The 10500-nt window shown below is 42.6% G+C and overlaps 1 long non-coding RNA gene across 2 annotated transcripts; it reads right to left on the bottom strand.

Moving 5' to 3' along the window:
* Window positions 1–1377: 1377 nt before the first annotated feature.
* On the bottom strand, window positions 1378–10388 carry LOC109501566. 2 transcript variants are annotated; one of them, XR_002159711.2, is made up of 4 exons: window positions 10197–10388; window positions 6583–6717; window positions 3629–3822; window positions 1378–1882 (listed from the first exon to the last, which is right to left on the bottom strand). It is a non-coding gene; the product is annotated as an uncharacterized LOC109501566 (long non-coding RNA). The 2 variants fall into 2 exon arrangements; XR_002159712.2 differs by lacking the exon at window positions 3629–3822.
* Window positions 10389–10500: the final 112 nt, after the last annotated feature.

The raw sequence follows: 10500 nt of genomic DNA, 5'->3' as shown, positions 1-10500 counted from the left end.
TCAGAATTCCTGGTGATAAAAATCCTACCATAGGGGAAAACCAAATGAGGCATGGGTATAGGAAAAACAAAGCTATGGATGTTTGCAAGAGCAGTGCTTTAGGAGACGGTGAAGTGGCAACATTGTACAGGTTAGGATAGGGTTAATAATTTACAGTACTTGCTGTAGCATACATTTTTTCTTAAGTTTATTTGCGGGGGGTGGGGGGTAGGAGTGGAGGGGCAGGGACAGGAGAGAGTCCTAAGTAGGCTCAGCAGAGCCCCACAAACTTTAACTCAAAAACAGATCATGCCTTGAGCCAAATTCAAGACTCCAATACAACCAACTGAGCTACCCAAGTGCCCCAACATACTGTACATTCTTTCAAGTATATAGTTTGGCTGCATTTAAACGACTATGGAGAAGACAGGCAAACAGGATGCAGATAGACGGTTTAACCTAAGAGAAAAGGTACATTTGAAATTCAGGAAGTATAGGGACTATTAAGGTTGGCTGGAGATGTTGATCCTTGGTTTAAAGAGTAGGGAATACCAAAATTTTTCCAGTTTTTTCCCTACAAATTTACAAAATAGTTTTCTACTCCTGAAAGAAATGATCTGATTTGTCACATATTTCTGAGAGAAAGCTCTCTTGGGTGGCACTGTAGACTGATAACACAAATGCAGCCACCACAGGTCTCGGGAAGGCAAATGCCAGGGCCTTAAAGTACCATGAGGAACCCTAAACTGAATTAGTGACCAAATGGGGATTGAAGGTTTTGAGTTAGTGCTGAACTCACAAAGGAAGTCGGTTATGTGAGCCATCTGAAGACCCTTTGAAATATCCCTCTCTGTTCTTTTCTGCAAAACAAGAAGGAAAAGTAGCTAGGCCAGAGCCTGGGAAACAACAAATCAATGCGGAGAAGAGTTTGCTCTTCAGGAAGACGGCCTGGATGGCCTAAAATCAGGGAAGTAAGCACACATTCCATAGAGCATGTGCAGTGATGCCTTTTCAGAGACCCGAGGCACAAGGCAGGGACAGGATAAAGCCAGAGTTTCAACTGCATCTGTTCTATTTTGAATGGGTTTTGTGTGTGTGTTGGAGGTGGGGGGTTTATATTTTTAAGAAAATTAAAAATCTAGGAGCCTGGGTGGCTCAGTCAGTTAGGCATCCAACCCTTGACTTTGGCTCATGTCATGATCTCATGGTTTCATGAGTTTGAGCCCCACGTCAGGCTCTGTGCTAACAGCATGGGCCTGCTTGGGATTCTCTCTCTCCCTCTCTCTCTGCCACTCTCCCATTCACCCTGTCTCTGTCTCAAAATAAATAAAAAAACAAAAAAATTTGGTAAAAAATGTTAAAAAATTAAAAATCTGTAATAAACCAAATGCTAAGATGACAAGCTGGTAGTAGGTATGTAGTTGTTTGCAATTTTATCCATTGCCACATAACAAATTGCCCCAAAACTTTGTGGTTTAAAATAATATATGTGTATTACTTCAGGAAGTTTCTGAGGGTCAGGAATTCGGTGGTGGTTGAGCTGGCATACTTCTGTCTCTGGATTTCTCATATAAGGTTGTAGTCAAGATGTTGACTGAGGCTGCAGTTCCCTGAATGCTTCATTGGGACTGGAAGATTTACTTTCCAAGGTGGTTCACCTGCCCATCTTGCAAGTTGGTGCTGGTTGTTGGCAGGTGGCCTTAGTTCTTTCACCAGATGGACCTCTCTCCAATAGGGCTGCTTGAGTGTCTTTAGGACATGGGAACAGGCTTCCCCCAGAATGGGTGATCCAAGAGAGGACAAGTTGGAAACTGCAGTGTTAGGACTTAACCTTGCAACTCACACTCTCATTTCTACAATATCCTATTTGTTACACGTCAGTCCTGTTCAGTGGGGGAGAAAACTGCACATTGACAAGAGAGAAGAATCAGTGGGAGTTACATACAAACCCCTAAATCTTAACGTTTCTATAGTATACAACAATACCACGTATATTATCCTTTTTTTCCCTGTATGCTTGATATATTTGATTTTTTAAAAGGGAGGAAGCTTGGGGTGCCTGGCTGCTTTAGTTGGAGGAGCATGTGACTCCTGATCTCAGGGTTGTGAGTTCAAGCCCTGTGTTAGGTGTAGAGATCACTTAAAAATAAAATCTTGGGGCATTTGGGTGGCTCAGTTAAGTGCCTGACTCTTGATATCAGCTCAGGTCTTGATCTAAGGAACAAGCCCCACATTGGGCTCCATGCTCAGCATTGAGCCTGCTTAAGATTCTCTCCCATCCTCTCCTGCCCTTCCCCCACTCTCGTGTGCACTCTCTCAAAAAAAAATTTTTTTTAATAAGGAATAATAATTGGAACACCTGGGTGGCTGAGTCGGTTAAGCTTCTGACTTCAGCTCAGGTCATGATCTCACAGTTTGTGAGTTTGAGCCCCTTGGTGGACTCTGCACTGCCAGCACGGAGCCTGCTTCAGATTCTCTCTCTCTCTCTCTCTCTCTCTCTCTCTCTCTCTCTCTCTCTCTCTCTTTCTGTCTCAAAAATAAACATTTTCAAAAGAAAATTTAAATTTTTTTAAAATTTTAAAATAAATAAATAAAAAGGAGGAAATCTCTACTTTAGAGAGATTTTCCATTTTCTACAGTTCAAGCTCAAAATTTTTTTGTTGTCTTAACTTAGGCTATCCTTTAGAATAAACACCTCCTATCTACATTCCTCCTGGACTATCTAATCCTCTCTATACTCTAATTATGTCCTTACTGATCCAACTGGCTGCTTGAGTTCAGTATTCCCTCTGTCCCTTCTGTTCCCAATCATCTTATATGTCGAAATGATGATTAGTAGTTACAAGTACTCAAAACCTTTGGTGACATGAAGTACCAAGTGGGAGACTGGGGGAGGGGGGCGGGGGGATGCCTATAATGAAATGCCAAGGCAGACAGGAAATGCCATCAAGTATTCCTTTGGGGGGCACTAGGGTCTGATTATCTATATCTCTGCCCTGGCAGCAAGCACAATGCCTGGCCATGATTATGGCCCATGGAATGCTCTAATGGAAGTAAAAATAAAGACAGTTTATTTCCCCCCTAGGACAGATTCTTTATTATTCTATTCAATGTCAACATTAAACCCAAGGGGTTTGTAAAATGTATTCATTCTGTTTCCAGGCCCAGGTCTCTTTAAGCATCTCCTGAGGAGTTGAGTTTCAGGGTAGAAAGGACTGGGAAACAGACTGAGACACTTGACTTTTTGTTCTGTCATTAGTCAGGGTCTCTTAACCTTCTAGGCCTATTTTCCCTTTTGCACTACAGATTCCCATTCTTCCTTTCTCAGAAGAGGGTGGTGAATAGTACAATCACATCTGGAAGGACTTGAAGTTTAGAGATGTGCATCTAAGCTTAGGAGATGAGGGGCAAGGTACCCAGGACTTGACAGCTCAACTCAGTGAGATGCCAAAGCCACTGGCAAAGGAAAATGAGCAATCTATTTAGAAAAGAAAGAGACATAAGTAAAACCCAAGATGGGTTTACTTAGAGATGGTAAGGATGATGATGATGATAACAATAATCATAACGATCATTCACCTTAACTACATGAAGACTTTCAATTTATACCCACCCACCTTTTTTTTTAAACACTAGCATGCTTAAATACCTTCACAACGCAGTATCCTTAGCCACTTTGAGGTGACCTTAAAATGAGAGGAGCCCAGTGCCTCACTTTCCTTTTTCTTTTTTTTTTTTTTTCTTTTCTTTTTCCAAATAACAGATATCATTGGCAGAGAAGAAGGGAAGTGATACCAGCCCTCTGATCAGCCTGGCCTGGTAGGACCAGAGGCCTTAAATTGCCTGCCAAAACATCAGAAGGAATAGGAGTCTTTCAGCCCTATTATACCTTTCAGATTAAGAGACTTGAATGAGAGAGAAGAGAAAAGGGCATTTTCCCTTTCCAATCCAACAAATTCCTGGCAAATTCCTGAATGCCCTGCAGATGGCACCACTGACAACAAGTTCTCTGCCCAGAAGAGCTGAGCTCACATTTGTGAACTCTGCCCTGTCACCTTGGACCTGAGCATAAAAGATACGTAATAAACAGGAAGTGACTGACTTGGCATCCCTGGCTTGTCATTTTTTGTTCTGTCGCTTCCTAGAGGCAGCTGGGCCTCGTGCTAGCCATTATGAATCAGGCAGCCACAGGATTTAGGAACTCCCATACCCCAGCTCTTAACTTCAGTTCCTGCCTTGAGGGTACTCTCCAGGGTTGGATAGATATAAAAACATGGCCTTGGGGTCAACATGTAGTAAGGGAGACTGCCAGATCAATCTGAACTCATTATTGACACAAAGTCAATAACTACCTGATGATATAGAAATTATCATGTAGATACTGATCGTTGTGTTGTGAGGCCCAGCTACTTCCTCTCTGCCATCTGGTCCATAAACCAAAATAAATGTCTTTCCCCACCCAGCCCTCAGCTGACCAACCCATGTCCCAAGTGACAGCTTGCTATATGTTACTATGTCCAACTGTGATGGAATCAGGCTCATCGTGTCATTCCTGCCTGGGACCTTCACTCTTCCCTCTACCTATCATAACTTTACCAACCATAACTGCCCCCACCTCTTTGTCTAGTTAACTCATACTCTTCCTTTGATGATGGAAACTTAAGTGTTACCTCTTCAAGGACTTAAAGATTAGGTCAGGGTAGGTCAGACTTCCCATTATACATCTGAATAGAACCTTCTACTTTTCTCTTAAAGCATTGATCACATTTTGGAATTATATACTTATTTGTGTGATTATTTATTTAATTAATATATTTTTCCCCTATCAGATTTTATAAGCTCTACATCTGTTGTGCTCACCACTATATTGCCAGTATCTAGCTTGGTGCCTAGTGCATGAATGGCACTCAACAAATATTTCAAGAATTAATTTGGGGCAAGAACAAAGATTCAAAATTTTTAACTCTGAAAGCTAGAGATGACTGTCCCTCCACTGCCTTCCCTCCCCGCCTCCCCCTTTCCCAGACCCAAAGATGCCTCTGGAAGACACCACTGTAGATAGTGACATTAAATGGAGGTGGAAGGGAAAGCTGTTCTAAAGACTCTTCGTAAATAGATCTCTTAACTCCCTCTGGCCCAGCTCGAGTGTCTTATGATACTAGCATGCAGGAGCTTCTACTCGCTCACACTGCCCAAATTAACGTGTGCCAGGGGCCAAAGTGTGACCCAGCTGTCAAAACGGGCTGGTGTCACCTTAGATATCCCATCTCTACATCAGTATGCAAAACTAGGCAGGGGAGCATTCCCACCATCCTCTTCACTGGTTACCCTGCTATGCAAACTGTTTGTCCAGTACTGGGAAACCTCAAAGAGGATACAGACAGGCAAGAAAGTTCCCTCTAAGAGGTGAGTGGAATGCTAAGGAGTCTTGGGTAGAGGAGTTCAGAGAACTGAGGATGTTTAGGTTAGAAAAGAGAAACCCAATGAAGATCTGCTGTCCAGAAATGGCAACAGCCTTATTCCTCAAAACCCCGGAGGGCACAGCAAAGGATGGGGGAAAATATTGCAGCTTACTTTTCTAATAATTAGCTAGGACCAACAATGAGTCACTATGTCATCCATGTTGTGAATGGCAAACAGGGAGAAAGAACTAAAGATTTCTAAGATCTCTTTCCATCCCCAGAATCCAGGATTTCACAAAGTTTCCTGCTATCTCTAAGCCAATCTTTCATTATGACTGTTTTCTCAAATATTTTTGGAGAGGTCAGAGATGAGTAGGGACAAAGGAACAGAATCTCTCAAAACATGTTCCTTAAACTCTTCCTCTAACGCCTGCCAACAAGTTCTCAGACCAGTGAGGACTTACCTAAAAGGAACCTCTGGTTTTCTGGCTTCCCTGGTACCTTAGATAGGAGGGCAATCCCAAAGCTGCTAGTCCATTTCTAGGAGCTGGTGCAATTTCCATCAGAGAAAGGAGGAGGTTTACAGCCTTAGCTTGGGCTGTTATAACAAATACCATAGACTAGATGGCTTAACAAACTTTTATTTTTCATAGTTCTGGAGGCTGGGAAGTCTAAGAATTGGTGTCTGGTGAGGGCACCCTCGCTGGCTTGCCTACTTGCTATGTCCTCACAGGTCAGAGAGAGAAAGCTCTAGTCTCTTTCTCTTCTTATAAGGACACTAATTACATCAAGGGAGCTATATTTCATTTACACATAATTACCTCTCAAAGGCCCCACCTCCTAATACCATGACATCAGTGGATTAGGGTCTAACAAACGAATTTTTTTTTTTGAGGTAAAATTGACTAACATTAATTTGGGACATGTAAAAACAAAATTCACGCAAAATATCATAGTCTATAGCGTTTTCACCTCAGAGCTGGATGAAATCTTCCTGAAGTCCCAGGAAGTCCTGGGCATAAAATCACCCTGCAGGTAGCAAGATTTTTTTCTGTACTTACTGTGTTCTCTCTGGGAAAATTAGGACATACAAGTAAGCAAAGAGAAAATGAAGATCACTCATAGCGTGGAAAGTTTCTTGTTTAAAGAAAAGGGTAGCTTTTCCAAATCCCCCTCTCTGTCTCTCTCCTGCCCCAGTTACCTTGGGGAGCGGATGTCTCTGGTCTTCTGTCTGTGCCTCTCAAGATGCAGCTCAGCAATAAGTCTTCATCATTTGGAAGGTCAAAGGTGGCCTCAGTGGGGGGGGGGGGGGCACTTCCCAGGGTTCTTGAGGGTACTGAAATTCAAGTTTTAGCTTTTTTTAAAAAATTTTTCGAACATTTATTCATTTTTGAAAGAGAGAGAGACAGAGCACAAATGGGGGAGGGCTAGAGAGAGAGAGGGAGACACAGACTCTGAAGCAGGCTCCCGTCTCTGAGCTGTCAGCACAGAGCCTGAGGCAGGGCTCGAACTCACAGACCACGAGATCATGACCTGAGCCAAAGTCGGCTGCTTAACCGACTGAGCCACCCAGGCGCCCCTCAAGTTTTAGCTTTCTATTACACTGAATATCTAAGCAGTATAGTAATGAAGAGACTACAGAAGTGGGGGGTATATCCACAAAGAGGCAACAGCAGAACATCCGGAAAAAGGGAAGCTTTGGAATCAGACAGGCTGAGTTCAAACCCTAGCTCAACCCTTACTATAGTTGGCCCTTGTACAAGTTAATCTCTTTAAACTGATTCCTCATCCGTAAAAGAATAAAGTCTATTTTTTAGGGTCCTTTTGTCACTGAATAATCTATGAAAAGTATCTATTAATGTTTAGCACTTAGTGGAGGCTCAATGTGGATTAGTTCTCTTCTTGTTATGCTTGAAGAAATTGAAATTAACTCTCCATAATTAGTTACCCCTTCTCTACTAAGAATGGGCAACTAATCTCATAGGCAGATCAAATCCATTAACACTGAGTGTTTACTATGAGAACTGCCACTGAGGTTGGACAGAAAAGGATGCGTCAGAAGCCAAATACAGGTTTCCAACTGTTTCCTTCCAACTTGAAGGAAAGAGGAAAGGAGAAAAGATATAAATGCAGGTAAATTTAAACAATACAAAAGATTTAAATAATAGCTCAAGATAATGTTATAAAATAGTGCATATATACCTAATTGTTCACTGAACTAGATAGCTGAAATGGTACAGACAAAAATCCCTTCAGGAAAGAATGGAAGAAAAGACATTACATTATTGGCAAGTTGAGCCTTGGAAGTAGATAGGATTTGGACAAAGTGAGATTTGGTAAGTTTAAAAAGATACTAGGGAGTGTCTTTTTGCATAGTTTTCTGAGTGGTAACTCAGTAATCTTGGAATCTCTTGCCAATTCTAAATATAGGCAGTGAAAAGACAGTTATTGGCTTCCAATGGATTTGTAAACAAGGGCTCAAAGACTTGTGAGCAAATAAATCAGATTTCCCCTGGGCTTGAAACCACTTTCTCTAGGAAGTATTCTAGATTCTCTCTGTTCTGAGCTTGTCTTCTACCATGCAGTTCCAAGTTGATATGTTTATTGATATTTTGCCTTTTAAAGTTCACTTCAGTTGTACATATCTGTACATTCTAGAAGGTGATAAGTCTCTAAGCAGAATCTATGTCAACCAGCTGTTGTAAGAATCAGATTTAATAGTCTGTGGCTTGGGTGATGTCACAGCACATTGTAAACTGCAAAGGACGGTGAACATTAGATTTTTAGATTTAGAAGCAATCTGAAGGGTGTTCTAGTTTTGCAAATGAGATTAAATATAGTCCAGGATGACAGTGCTAGAACTAAAACCCAGGTCTTCTGATTATTAGCAATGCCTGCCATCTTTTCTCACTACATTTGTTAATATTTGAATGTCTGTATGTATTAGGTACCTGGCTAAGGGCTAAGGAAATAACTACATTCAAGACAAATGATTCTTCCCCTTTACAAGCCTATATGGAGGACAGGACAAACAAATGCAAACAAATCAAGCTATGACCATTTGTTATAAATAATATGAGAAAATTAGTTTGCTTTAGATAAGTTAGTGAGGGAAGACTCCTCTGGACAATTATCATTTAAGCTCAAACCTGAGATTTAAATCAGCCAGAACTGAATAGGGAAGGAGGAGGGGAAGAGGAGAGCCTTCTGGGCAGAGGCAACATCAAATACAGAGCCCTAAGGAAGAAAAGAGCTTGACAATGTCCACCAGGAGTTGACCAAAGGCTGGGGTTAAGATGGTACCAAGTTGAAGCAGTAGAGAGGGGTTAGCTCATAGGTTACAACCTCAAATGCACAGCTGGGCTGACAATGTAAGTGGAAACACTGGTGGGGTGTTAGCGCTTCCCCAGTGATAAAGACTGTGAAAGACCAGAGCACATCCTGCCCCATCTATAGGGTCATATGTCCTTGTTGCCCAGTTCTGCCAGATCTTCTATTTAAGAGACAGAAATCTAAATTCTTAAGGTGTCCTGATTTTTATAGGTTTGTTCAAATTTGTTAAAAAAAAAAACCACTGGAAGCCAAACAAAACACAATATGGTTATCCCCAAAACACGCTCAATAGCCCAAGCCACCTCCCTGTGCTCACTTTTCCTTCCTTGCAGCAGATCCCAGGACCCAACCAGCGATCTTCATCTCTTTGTAACTACTCCCTCTTCCCACTGATGTTCTCTCCACCCTAAGCTTAGTTGCTAAGAAGGAAATCAACTCCTTAGCTCCTCTCATTATCTTGCTGTCACCAAAGACAGATGTGTGTGTGTGTGTGTGTGTGTGTGTGTGTATACACACATATATATTTGGTATGTACACATATATACAAGTGAATTAATTTTATTTCCCAAGATCCTACTGCAAATCACTGGGCAAACAAAGAAGGGACAAAAATGACTTGCTCCAGAGAAGTTAACCAGAGTACAGAATTCAGCTGTTAATTCTGGCCCCTGACTTTTGCTCAGATAGTAACTGGATGCAGTCTAGGCCGTTACAATCGGGCTCTTTTTCTTCAGTGGGGGGTTTTGCAAAACTCAACCCTTCTTTTGAATTTCCATTCTCCAATTAAAAAAATTTTTTTTCCAACGTTTTTATTTATTTTTGGGACAGAGAGAGACAGAGCATGAACGGGGGAGGGGCAGAGAGAGAGGGAGACACAGAATCGGAAACAGGCTCCAGGCTCTGAGCCGTCAGCCCAGAGCCTGACGCAGGGCTCGAGCTCACGGACCGCGAGATCGTGACCTGGCTGATGTCGGACGCTTAACCGACTGCGCCACCCAGGCGCCCCTTCCATTCTCTAATTTAGAGGACAAGTTCAACTCCATGAAGGTGGAACTTCCCAAACAGTGCATATTCCAAGGTGGCAGGAAGAGAACTGGCATTCCTTAATTGTGTGACCTTGGGCACGTGACAACTTCTCACCGTTTTCTAATCTCTAAAGTGCTAATCACACCGTCCTCTGAGGGGCTGTTGTGATGTAAAAATGAGATAGAAGTCTGTAAGGTGAGTGGCACATAGTAGGTGGTCAGCTAACATTTGACTCAGTCCCATTAAGCAATGATCCCGTGGGCATTTCCTCACAAAGTTTCAGAAGATATTTCTATGGTTCTCTATGCAGTTTTCTTCACTATTTGCTCCAGCACACACTAGGCCTCCCACAAAGGTTAATGAGTGAAAACTCCTGGCCGCGGAGGGGCCCCACCCCAACATAAACACCTTTTCGGAAAATGCTGCTACAGGCCTTGGGTTACTGGGCTGCGGTACCTTTCAGAACCCCCATGGCGCTCTCCCATCCTGCCTGGCTGGCCTGGTCCAAATGGGTCATTTAACCACGGTCAAATTAAAATCTTGGTTGCTCTGGCAGTGCGAGAAGAGACCTCTCTGAACAGCAGGAGCTGAAGGAGACAGTTGTTTAGTTTTAGAACTGGCACTGTTAGGGCCCCAAAGATCCCGCCTCTTTCCACGGGGCGAGCCTATCAGCGTTCCTTTGGCGATGAGCGGCAGCTCCTTAGGAGCCAATGAACTCAGCTCGCTGGAAGAAACTGCCCACCCCTGTGTCGTCAGTTGG

Source organism: Felis catus, chromosome B4 (genome assembly GCF_018350175.1).
Source record: "Felis catus isolate Fca126 chromosome B4, F.catus_Fca126_mat1.0, whole genome shotgun sequence".
Lineage (NCBI taxonomy): Eukaryota > Metazoa > Chordata > Mammalia > Carnivora > Felidae > Felis > Felis catus.
The sequence above is the reverse complement of the archived record's forward strand: the minus strand, read 5'-3'. Positions and strand labels throughout refer to the sequence as shown.